The sequence below is a fragment of the Myxine glutinosa genome, chromosome 9, assembly GCF_964187855.1.
Source record: "Myxine glutinosa chromosome 9, kmMyxGlut1.1, whole genome shotgun sequence".
Taxonomy (NCBI): Eukaryota; Metazoa; Chordata; class Myxini; order Myxiniformes; family Myxinidae; genus Myxine; species Myxine glutinosa.
In genome coordinates this window covers 12,138,190-12,151,387 of record NC_136269.1, presented here as the reverse complement: position 1 = coordinate 12,151,387, position 13,198 = coordinate 12,138,190, and positions in this window count along the sequence as shown.

Genomic DNA, 13,198 nt, shown 5'->3' with positions numbered 1-13,198 from the left:
CTCCCTCGGCTAGCTTCGGTGCCCCATGGAGGTAACCATTGCTGGCACCCCCATGTGCCTATCACTGCCATCCCCCTAAACTAATGCTCATGGGCCCTGTGTGAGGAATGGTAACACTACCATTCCCCCACGTGGGGTACCATTTCCCCAACACTACTCCCCCCAGTCCTCTGAACTATGAGCCCCCGTCATTGGAGGTACTGGGTCCTGCCACGGCCTCTAAGGCCAAGGCGATCCATGAGGGCACCTGTTCGCCTGTGTAGGGTCTCACTCGGTCAGCATGGACGATTCTAGGGAGGGCTCGTGGTCCCATTTTGATCCTAATGACCACGTCACAAATTTGCGCGAGGACGACCCCCGGGCCTTGCCAAGGCGAGATGAGTTTGGGGCACCTGCCCTTCCGCCTCCGGGGATTGAAAAACCAAATCTTCATCCCCGGAGAATACTGACTCCCCTGGCTCCGGTGGTCATACCTGCGCTTCATCTTGGCACCCGCCAGCTGAAGCTGGCGGCATGCAAAGGCATGGACCCTCTCCATGCCTTCCTCCAGGTGACGTGCATAGCCATCCCCCAGCGGTCTATCAGGGGTTTCTGGCACGGGACCGCATAGCAGGTTGGCGGGAGCCCGCAACACCCGCCCGTACATAAGCAGTGCTGGACTACATGCGGTGGCCCCGCACTGGCTGGTTCGGTAGGCCATTAACAAATACGGGAGATGTTTGTCCCAGTCGTCCTGACGGGTGGTGGTAAATAGTGCCAATTGTTGGACCAGGGTTTGGTTGAACCTCTCCACCATCCCGTCAGATTGAGGTCTTAAGGGCGTTGTCCTTGTCTTCCTAATTGACAGGAGCCTGCACACATCTTTTAATAATTGGCTTTCAAAATTTCGACCCTGGTCAGTGTGCAGCTCCTCCGGAATGCCATGCCGACATACAAATCCTTCCACGAAGGCCTGTGCGACCACCCCGGCTTCTTGGTTGGGGAGGGCATAGGCCTCCGGCCACTTGGTGAAATAGTCCATAACTACGAGGATGTACTTATTACCTTGGCGGGTGCGGGGTAGTGGTCCTAATATGCCCGCTCAAGGGGGCCCCCCACCTGGTGTAATTGAAGAGGGCCCTCATCCTCCGTGCTGGTCCCTTTGTAGCAGTACAGGCGTCGCATCTCCGACACCAGTCCTGTATATCGCGCCCCATATTCACCCAATAGAACCTCCGGCGGACCCGAGATGTTGTCTTTGTTCTGCCCAAATGGCCGCCGGAGCGGGTACCATGCACCTGCTGCAAAATGGTGGTCTTAATTTGCTCTGGGCCTATCACCAGCCAGGAAGTTCTCTCAGAGGGAGTCTCTACCCACTTGTGGTACAAGATGTTATTTTTCAATTCCAGGGTTTGCCATTGAGCCCAATATGCCTTTGTTGGCACCCCGAGGGGGGTGACCTCTTCCCCACTAGGTCTTCTCCCTAATCGAACCCATTCCTGCACCGGTCCCAGTACGGGATCCTCCCGCTGGGCCGTCCTCCAAGCCAAAGTTCCAAATTCCTCATCGGTGGTTAGTGGCAAGATTGGCCCTCTCACTCGGGTTGCACTGACTACGAGGGTAGGGGTGGAGTCTGCCAATTGTTCCCTGTCCTCATGCCTCGCACAAAATTTACAATTTTCCCCCAAACAGGGACGTCGAGAGAGTGCGTCGGCATTCCCATGGGCCTTTCCGGCCCTATGGGTCACACTGAAATCGTACTGCTGCAACTTTTCCAACCACCTTGTAATTTGGCCCTCAGGCTCCTTGAACCGGAGGAGCCATTGCAGGGAGGAATGGTCAGTTCGAACCAGAAATTTCCGCCCATACAAGTACGGGTGGAAATGGCTCATGGCAGCCAGCATAGCCAATAACTCTTTACGAGTGACGCAGTAATTTCGCTCGGGCCTACTCATGGTCCGACTCTAATTCGCGATTACTCTCTCCACGCCCCCCTGTGTCTGGGACAAAACTGCGCCCAATCCCTCCTGGCTTGCATCCGTGTCCAGGGTAAATGTCCCGTCACTGGTGGGGTACGCTCGAATGGATGCAGATGTCAAATACACCTTCAATGCTAGGAAAGCCTCATGGCACTCCCTTGTCCAATTAAACCTCGTCCCCTTCTCCGTAAGCTGGTGAAGGGGCCGGGCCATCTCTGCAAATTTTGCCACAAAACTCCTGTAGTAGGAGCAGAATCCCAAAAACCCCAGCACCTCTTTGATGTTACGAGGTGCGGACCACTCCACTGCCACTGTAATTTTGCCTGGGTCTGTTTTTACCCCCTCGCGTCCGATGACGTGACCTAGATATGCCACTTCTTTAGCAAACAAAGTGCACTTACTTGGGCTCAACTTTAACCTTGCCTGTCTGAGGTACCCAAACACCTGGTCCAAATTAGCGATGGCTTTGGGAAATGTTTTAGCATGCACCAGGATGTCATCCAGGTACACCAGGCCGGTGTACCTGATTCCGGCTAGTTCGACCCGTTTGAGGCGGAGTTGATGGCCCAGGCTGCCGCGGTCCATCCCAGCGTGGGGTTCGGCACTCCCACGCACGGTGACCCACCCGGTTACAATTATAGCACCTCACCTGGTAAGGTGCATGCCTCCGGAATTCCAAATTGCCCCCCCTGTAATCCCGAATTGGGGCATTTGTCTGTGGCCTACTGTGTGCCACCGCTGGAGCCGCCTGCCACGGTCCAGATCCCGCTAGGCGCTGGTCCACCAGCTTTCAGACCATGTCCTCCTGGTCTGGGCCCCTTTCAGGGGCGGACCCTCTCAGGGGCCCGCCACTAACCACGGGCCCTACCTGTCTCACCGCCACTGCGTGGCGCTCGCTCCCCCAGGCCAGGGGCCTCGCTGCTTCCCAACGGGATGCAGCATCGGCCGCCTCGCTCAGGGTCTGCAGGCGCCACATGGCGAGCTGTTGCCGAAGCTTGGGACCCAGGAAGGCCTGGATGAAATGTTCCAGCACCAAGCTTTCTTGGGAGGTCGCGGCCATGTCAGCATGTGCTATCCCCACTGCGCGGCGAATGTCATACACTAGCTCCCCGATGGTCTCCTGGGGCTTTCTTTTCCGCACCGCTAGCTGAGCTTTAACAAGCTCGCTCTGCTGTTCCACGCCGAAACGATTCATTAAGGCTGCACGGAGGTCCGACAGTGTGATAGCACCCGGTGGTAAGGCAGTCAGGACCTCCGCCGCCATACCGCGCAGGGCTACCACGAGGTGTACCCCACCTTTGTCTGGGTTCTAACCGTTACCCCTACACACGTGGTCGAATTGTGCCAGGTACGCCCTCCAATCGCTCTTGCCGTCGTACGGCGTGAGCGGAACCTTATGGCCGCCCGACGGTCGGACCCCGTGCGCCGCTCCCTGCGGGGTTAACGTGGGGCCGAACTATTCGGGCCCCCACAGTACACTACCTCTCGGGGGCTCGCGTGCATCACCCATCCCTCTAAAGACTACCCCGGTCGGTGTCGATGCCTGGGCCGCCTCTCCACAACCCGCTACCCATTCCATACTCGCACACCCCGGCGCACAAACACCTTTCGCACATCCCATCATCGTACACCCAGGCGCACACTCTTTCTCCACGCACTCTGTAACGGTCGCACCCCTCGCCATAGGCCTTTCACGAACGCCCGGGTCTATTCCAACTCCCAAGCTCGTCGAACCTCCCCTCACACCAAACACATTCCCGCCATTATCGCCACCCACCTCGGCGCTTCTTCTTCCACGCTTCTCCTCCAACACCTGCAAACTTTTTATTTGGTCAGCAAGCACGTCATCACGATGTGAACATAGACCTTGCACATATTCCATCACCTCCTCCTTTATTTCTTTTTTAGTCTCCCTCCGTCTCTTCTTAATTTCACTCATCCCTGCTTCTACTTCCTGCAGCTTTTGCTTCACCTCTTCTATCTCCTGGTGCGCCCCCTGCAATTTCCCTTTCTAAGACTACCCTGGTCATTTCTATATGTGTCCTAACCTCTCGTTCCCTCGTCCCCCACATCTCTACCACGTCATCTATCCTCTTTGTCAGTCCCTTGTGCACCATTTGACATTCCTTCTTTGTCGCTATCACTTCCCGCCTTATTTCCTTTTGTGCTGCTTTCAGCCCCCCTCTTATGTCGGTATTCTTCCCCATTTGCTCCCTTAGTTCCTGCTGTCCTACCGTCAGCTATTTCTACCTCCCGAGCTAATTCCTCTAGACCCCCATGTAGTCTGGCTGTACTCCGCTTTAACTCCCTCTCCACACGCTCCTCACACTGCTTCACCTTGTCGCGTACCAATGCGACCTCCTCGCTCAACCCGCGCCTAATGTCCTCCCCCATTTCTTTTATTTCTTTATTCGACGCCACCCTCATTTCCTCTGTTTGATTAGTCATTTGAACACCCACTTTGTTAATTACCCTGGTGGATTTGTTCCCCTGGGTATCCATCTTGCTACCCATTTCTTTTATGTCCCTGGTGGATTTATCACCCATTTCTTCCATTTTTTTCTCTTGGATGTCCATTTTTCCATTCAATTCACTGAAGCATGCCCTGAGTTGCACCATCAATAGGTCCAGATCCATTGGCGCCGTGGGCTCGGCCCTCGCCGCCACGTGCGAGGTGCCGCCATTTTCCTCGCCAGCTACCGCCCTCTCTTCGGCTTCCTCCACTACCAACTGTCTCTCCTGCATGTCCTGGGTTATCTATTCCTCGGCATTCGACTGCCTTGGCCAGCCATGGTACGAATACAAATTTGGATTTTACTACTAAATTTCGTCCGCTCATAATTTCGAGTGCATGAAGCGCACTCCAGGTCCAATCCCACTCCCAGACACCAAATGTTACAGTTTTGTACGACCCTCGTTCCCTTACCAAGGGGAGATTAAGCCCCTTGTTCTTCTTGGGTTGTCGCAACCGCGAGACTCGAGGCGCCACTTCCGGTCGGACGCGGGACAGGGTTTCGGGATGATGTTCACACGTACCTAAGTACCCACGCCGCCGCGCAGGTGGGGATCAAGTCTCGCATGAACCACGCGTAATTGGAGTGCACCCGAGCGGATGGCGCACCACGTGGTCCATGCTATTACCTTGGTATTGGAACCCGATTAGAGCGATATTATTCGTACCACGCTCAGTCAATGAGGGAAAAGACGAGACGGTCGAATCAAAGAAATAACAGGTTAAATAATTATTATTTACAATGATCGGTAGCAGAAGCAGAGACACAGGGCAGTCTTACACAGTCTTAGCTTATTACCCAGACAATGGGCCCGTTCACACTCACAGGGGGATGAAGGAAGGAAATGTTCATGCGCTGAACGCGCCGGCTTGGTCGTTCAGGAACAGCTCAACCGGCGTGGCCCTCTGGCAGTCGCCACACGTCCCCTGACGAAGGCAGGCAGGCAGGAGGGATCCTCGCAGCGCGTATCTCGAACAAAGGCAGGCAGGAAAATATGCGCGTCTCTCGCCCGGCACGGCGGTCCTTCACAGCCCAATTAATACAACGGCGTGCTTTCACTCTCACAACTCAATTCAGGATCTGACTCAAGCTCAACCGCGAACTCAACTTGTAACTCGTCTGCCTCCCTTCCCACAACTTGACTCTCCGAACCGACTCTCACAACTTAGTTCAACAGAGGATCCCGGCTCGTAACTTGATTCAACACCGCCCCCTCTCAGAACTTGTCCAGCGCCTCTCCCTTCTCATATCTCAGGTGGGGGCTTCGGGCACAGGGTTATATTGCCATGCCCTGGCCCGTATCGAATGTTCTAAACCACGCCTTTTGCCGCAGTGCTAAGCCACTCCCCTCGAGCCCTGATTGGCGGCTCGTGCTTACCGGTCACTCCCACTCTGCCTTCCTTCGCCCTTGATCGACGTGTTCAGGCCTGCCTCGTGGCATTTCGCGCCAAAGCCAAAGCATCGAGGCAGCATAAGCATTGGAAGGAGATCTAACTCTCATTATTCTACTCAACGCAAAACTAACATAGGAAAAGGCCTACTCTTACATTTACTATGAAATAACTGAACTATCGCGAGGCTACGTGTTGTAGTGTGACTAAACTATGAGGGGAAATTAACCTTTATTTGTAAAAACACAAACTGCAACAATACATATATAGAACAAGACCAGGATTGTAAATAACCAATCAATATATGTGGGGAAATTACACACCCAGACTCAGAATTCAACCCAACAAATGTCGTGTTGACATTTGTTCAAAAGGCCAACATAGATTAAAGGTCAACAACTTTGGTGTGATTTCTAAAATCCTCAATTTTCATGCGATTGACTTGAAATTTGAACCAGATTTACATATCATGTGACTGAATTAAACCGCCAATAATTTTAAATTCAAATTTGTTTTCTGGATTTTGCAAGTACCGTGATCTTCATGATGTCTTTCTTGTTTGTTTGTCTGTGATCAGGATATCACAAATTATGGACAGATTTGGACTAAACTTCGTGGACAGGTTGGGTGTGTTTCGAGGGCGAATTCATTAGATTTTGGTGAAGATCCGAATCCGAGAATTTTTTAAGTGATTCTTCACAAGTGAGAGGTAGGGTAAAAAAAACAATATATAACACGATATTTCAAAAAGTTGTGGACGGATTCTTACGAAACCTAATGGATAAGTTGGGTAGGTGACAAGAATAAGCCGATTAGATTTTGGTTTTGGTAACAAGCCGAGCTTGTGGAAACCGATAGCGAGTTTCAGGCAAAATATCATATTGCTATTAAATTGTTGGTTAAAAACACAGCTGGCTTACTGATGCCATTTTGGGTAATCTACCTTTCCTGCCTTGTCTGATGCACATGTTGTGTCATTCCACCTTTTGTGGTTTGATTTATTAATGCCCTAGGGGCAACTAAGGATGGGTATTGAAATCCTGCATGTGAAAAACCAGCCTCACAGGCTGAAATAAATAAATAAATAAGGATCAGCTAAACAATCAATAAATAAACAAGAAGACGTTATGTAGAGCATGATACTTGCAAAATCCCCCCCCCCCCCAAAGGTTTCCATTAATACAGCAAATTGTCAATTTCATCAAGATTAAAATTGACGATCTTGATCAAAGCTCGGGTCAATAGGATGAAAAGTGACGATTTTTCAGATGAAAAATGATGATTTTAGAAGTTTGACCTTGAGTTGACCTTTCAGCTTTTGACCTCAAAAATAGTTGGTTTCCCAATTCAGTGAGGCACTATACAAATGCCGTTCAATTTTCAAGTCAATCGGATGAAAATTGATGGGTTTTTAGATGAAAATTCATGATTTTGGAAGTTTGACCTTGAGTTGACCTTTCACTTTTTGACATCAAAAATAGTTGGTTTTCCTATTTAGTGACTCAATGTGCAAATGCTGTTCAATTTCCAAATCAATCGGATGAAAATTCACGGGTTCTTTTTCAGATGGAAATTGATGATTTTGGAAGTTTGACCTTGAGTTGACCTTTGACCTTTTGACCTAAATAGTTGGTTTTCCAATTTAGTGACTCAATACACAAATGTTATTCAATTTTCAAGACAATCGCATTAAAAATGGCGATTTTATAAATTTGACCTCCAGATGACCTTTCACCTCAAAATCAATAGGCTTCTCAATTGGGACGACCTGTAAAACTCGGTGAAGTTTCGTGACGATCGGTTTAGAATTGTGACCTGTAGGCACGTGACAAACAAACAAACAAACAGACAGAATAACAAATGCAACCGACCAATATACTTGAAAATGCAAGTAAAAGAATATGTCGTGCATACCACGATACTTGCACAATCCCTAAATAAGTTGTTCACCTTTGGCCTATGTTGACATTTTGGCTTATGTTGACTTCAAAAATAATTGGGGGTTGAATAAATTGTCCTGATATGAAAATCCTCTTCAAATTTGAAGTCAATCAGATGAAAATTGACGATTTTAGTAATTTGGCCTATGTTGACCTTTTCACCTTTAGACTTCAAAAATAATTGGAGGTTGAATTAAGTAACTGAATCTGTAAATCCTGTTCAAATTTCAAGTCATTCAGATGAAAATTTTAGAAATTCCACCTTAAGTTGTTGACCGTTGACCTATATTGACATTTGTCCTATGTTGACTCTTTGACCTTTTGACCTCAAAATCAATAGGCTTCTTCCTTATGACCAACTCTACCGTTTTTTGAAGCTTCGTAAAGATCGGTTTAAAATTGCGATCTGTAAGCGATTGACATATAGACAGATGCACAGACAGACAGACATACACACAGACAGACAGACAAACAGACAGACAGAATAACGCACAAGACGAACCAATATACTTGAAAACATCTTCGATTTTCGCAAGGAATAATGAAACTATCAAACACAACTTGAACGTAATCATTCGTTTGGAGGTTCATTTCGATATATCGCATTCTCTAAACTCTGTAATCAAGTCCCGAAGTTCGGGCCGAATTTCACAGTGAATCAGACTTCCCATGAGAGGTAGAGCACTATATCTTGGAACGAACATGGAGTTATTGCTCCCTATGATTCAGTGGAGATTTAAACAATATCAACAAACACCATTTTTTACAAGATTAGAAATTAGGGCCAAATAAATTCTGCTTTTGTGAAGAACAATTGGGCCCGCTATGTTTATTGTACGTACATAGCATGACTCCAGGTGGGAAATACCTGTGGTTGTGCAAATTTAATTCATCAGTTGGTTCTTGGTATGGAATGAAGCACAACATTCAAATCGTTTAAACTTCTCCCTTCATTTTATAAGCCAGGGCTGGCATCTGGAGACGATGCAATGAATTTTAAACAGGAAATGTTCCACGAAGAGGCCAAGCACATCAGTTCATTTCGGTTGGACCCGTTCAATTTGGATGTAAATAATTTTCTAATGGATGATGCACACGCTAACTTTACAATTATGCTCCTTTACAAGACGAACTCAATCATTTGAAGGTCATAAAATCCCAGTAATTGAGAAATAGCAGGTTGTCCCTAACTCAGGTGTGGTGCGCAGTACTTGAATCAGGTTTTCATTTTATGCAAAGGTGTGTATAACACCATAAGCTTGACACACATTGATGCAATGCCATAAATGGAGGACATGTATTATAGTACAAATGTGGCGGCCTCTCCGAGAGACAATTGATAAGGAGTTGTGAAGCTAAAATTGGATTCTTGAAGCCCTGGAGGGAGGGGTAAGATTGAACGGACTGAGAAAGTTGTTTCCACAGTTAGGAGAAAATAACCAATGAGTGTATTATTTATAGAACAAAAGAGTGTATTCTTTTTCTGTCTGAGATGCATTTTCCATCAGGTGCATCAACAGCTACTTTTCCATGTACATCTCTTGTACTTGACATAATATTGTTATGTGGAAGGGGGGAGGATCCATATCTGGACCATGTTAAGTGTAACATTGACCGTATGTTTTCGAGTAGGTTAGATTGTCATGAATCAGTGACATGTCGGAGTAAGTCGTCTTGTTACATGTAACTTTGAGGAGGCAGCGTATATAATTTATAGACAGTATAGCTCAGGGAATATTGTATACGTAAAAAGCTCTTGTTAGCAGGTGGGACCAGGTGATGACTTTCAACAACAAGGCACAACAGAAGTACTTCGCACTTCAAAAGGACCAGTACACCACACGCCAAGGTGGCGAAATGTGCTCTAGAACCCTGAAGAGGGGGTAGGCTTGTTTTTTATTGGGTTGTACTGGAGGATGGCACCTCCCAGAAGCAGTGGGCAGACAATCACGGGACCCGTCGCCGCAGGCTAAGGCGGTCCCAAGGTACAGAGAGTGGGCCCGAGGACCCACCGTGCAAAAGCTCCATGACAAAAATACAGGGAGTTCATGAGGGTTGGACCTGGGTCTGCACATGCAAGTGTGGAAGTCGAACCCCTTTGGAAAAAGAACATCGTTTTCTTCCTCTCTCTCGCTTTTCATCTCCCTCTCTGCTTTGTCCTTGGGACAGGGAGGACTGCTCTCTGGAGACGTGGACACCACCTCACAATCTCTTTCCTCCACTGCATATCTCCTGCATCCTTCCTCTCCCCAAGTTGCACCATCACCCTGCACACCACTCATCACGCCATTGGGAAGGCCTCGCCTGCTTACCCCTTTGTTTTGTAAGAGTGCGCTATGTGGTGTCAAGCGGGGTTTGGATTGTTATTACTTGTGAAAATGGAAGAAAGAAGGGAGTAGGAGGAGGGGTGAGCAGGGATCAGGAGAAGAGGTGAGTGGGGATCAGGAGGAGGTGTGAGTGGGGAGCAGAAGGAGAGTGAGAGGGGAGCAGAAGGAGAGTGAGAGGGGAGCAGGAGGGGGGTGCTATCCTCTCGATAAAAACTTCTACCAGCAAGGCCTAAAATTAAAATTTTACGATATTATCAAGGCATGTAATCCCTCAAAAACTTCAGATTTCCCCAAACTTGTTTTTAGTGCAAGTGTAACAGCCTCAGGTGCATCCGTTGGTACAATCACGTGTAATATAAGCCATGCAGATAGAGCATGATCCTGCCTGCGCAAAGTGCGCATGCGTGGGTGGATCACGTGATTACTTTTGCCTGCAGAGCACACAGAATGATTTTATTTTATTTTAGAACATCCGTTTTTCACCAGGTTTGTTTTAATTTCATGTGGACCACCTTGAGGAACCTCTAAAAATATAAATACAAATCGAGTATACCCCACAGTAAGTAGTCGCCGGAGGGGACAGGGCACAATGCCAAGTAGTAGGATGCATAGCATATAGTACACCTTTAAAAGCGGTTATTTTGAAATATATTTTAATTGTTCACAAATTTCACAGAATTTGTTTTCAACAAATCTTAATCTGCTTTAACGGCTACCAGAAATCAAATCGGAGTTAAAATGAGGGTGTGAGGTCATTGGGAAGGGTATGCAAAGAAAGGAGTGCAGTCTACTGTATCGCCATGGTTTGCAAAAGCAGCCTGTAGCTTGCAAAACTACTGCTTGAGCAAGTTTTCCCTAATGAGCAAGCAGGTTTCAGGAAACACAGGAGCACAGCAGATCAGGTGCTGGCTGTCGCATGACATACTGAGATTGCTTTTTAGGCCAACAAGAAATGTGGTGCACTCATGATTGTTCTCTCATCTGCCTATGACACTGTATGGCACAGTGGCCTGCTTTTCAAGATAGATGTATGATACAAGTTATTAATGAGATCATCTCCAACCTAAACAGACTGCACACAGGCATTGGATGCTTTAAGACTTGCATATATAAGCTTACCTGAAACCTGGCTGACACAGCAAGCTGTGATTGTGGAGAGCCCCAAACTGCAGGATACTTGGTGGAAGAGTGTCCCATCCAGAACAGAGAACTGCAGAACACATCCCAGGTTGGGACGCTCTTGCACAACTTGATCAGAAGGCCCAAGAATGGTTGAGATCTGCTCGTTTTACATCTTGAATCGGTCTGGAGATCACACTCCCATTATTTATCTTCAAAGAATGGGTGTTTGGATTTACTTAAACATCCAGTTTTCATTCGTGCACTCCATTGGAGTTCCCTGAGTGTACCTGCAAAGATTGGGGGTGCTAGCTTTCATGGTTTTGGAGTTATGGAGGAGACACACACACACACACACACACACACACACACACACACACACACACACACTGGCTTTTATTTTTATAGATACAGTACTGTATACACCAATCTCCATTCACTAATCTATGTCAGTTTTTCATTTTCTGCAGAAACTTGAGAAGTCCAGTAGTTGAGTCTAAGCGTAAGGAATTCCCGTAAGGAATTCTAGTGAACACAAATCTTGAAATTCTGTCAATGCAAGGAGCCATCGGCAGTCTGGAAAGAGAGGCCAATTCCTTTCCAAAACCAAAGCTATACAACAAACCAGGACAGGTCTTATGTCAACCCAAATTTTCAAACTATTAAAGACATAGTGTATATTTTTACTCAATTAATTTTAGAAACAAATGTGCAGTTTTATATTGGAATTGTTTTCTGTGAATGGCTACCAAAAGGAATCAATCTACATGCAGCAATTGTTGGTGGTATTCAGAAAATGAGGACCTTGTGGTTGATTGTGTCACATTGCCACATTGTGTCACATTGTGTCACAATTGTAATGAGTGTTGGGAAATAGTACCAAGAAACCATTTTGCTCACATTGACACATTGCCCAACAATAATAGCACCTATTACAGGATTTGGGATTGAACCTGCAAGTGGCAAGCAAAAATAAACAGTATTTGTAACTCCGCCATAAACTAATTATGATTTGTCAGTGATCCCTGTTCTGCCTCTAATTTCATTGTGCGAAGGTAATTGCACATACAGGACAGTGTTGCTAAAAATAAATTATTTCAATTAATTTTCCAGTAATCCATTTTTAGACAATTTTTTCCCATTCTAATTGAAGCAGAGTATTTAGCTGTACTTCCTTCTACCTACAGCGATGTTGATGAGAAGAACAATATGGGGCTTTTTGCATTGTTACATGAACTACAAAGATATAAGAAGACAATGGACAAATCAACAAAATATACGAGATTTGATCCCAGGATGAAAAACGATGGATTCAGATAGGAACACGAAATTGGTCATTATTGCTTTTGTTATTATTGCTTTATACTCAAGAAACTTGGATTTGATATCAAAAGATGAATATGAGGCAAGAGTACAGAATGTTAATTATTATTTCTTGATATTTACATATAAATAATTCAATTGATATATGTGGGAAGATTACATGCCCAGACCAGGAACCAAACTCAGTTCCTCTGGAAAACTGTACCAGTGCTCTGCCATCTGAGCTATCTGGGCGAACCTGGCCGACCATATGTGCGGGAAATTTGCATGCTCAGGTCAGGGTGGCCCAGAAAACAGAGCACTGGTGCAGTTTTCTAGAGGACCTGGGTTCAATTCCTGGTCTGGGCATGTAATCTTCCCACATGTGTCAATTTAATTATTTAACCCTGTTCATTAATCTAATATATCTATCTATAAAGTGCGTATCAAAAAAAAGGTAATCCGAATTCAAGGGGTTAATATGCAAAGGTTATTTAGTTTGACAATTTACATGTGGTTTACCAATTATGAGGATATCCTCAGCTTTCCATTGATACCTTCCATGCATCATTGCTGTCGCACATGACCGAGTACATGTTCATTGAAAATGACAAGTTCAAATCGCATTTTTACAAGTTTGGCTAATCG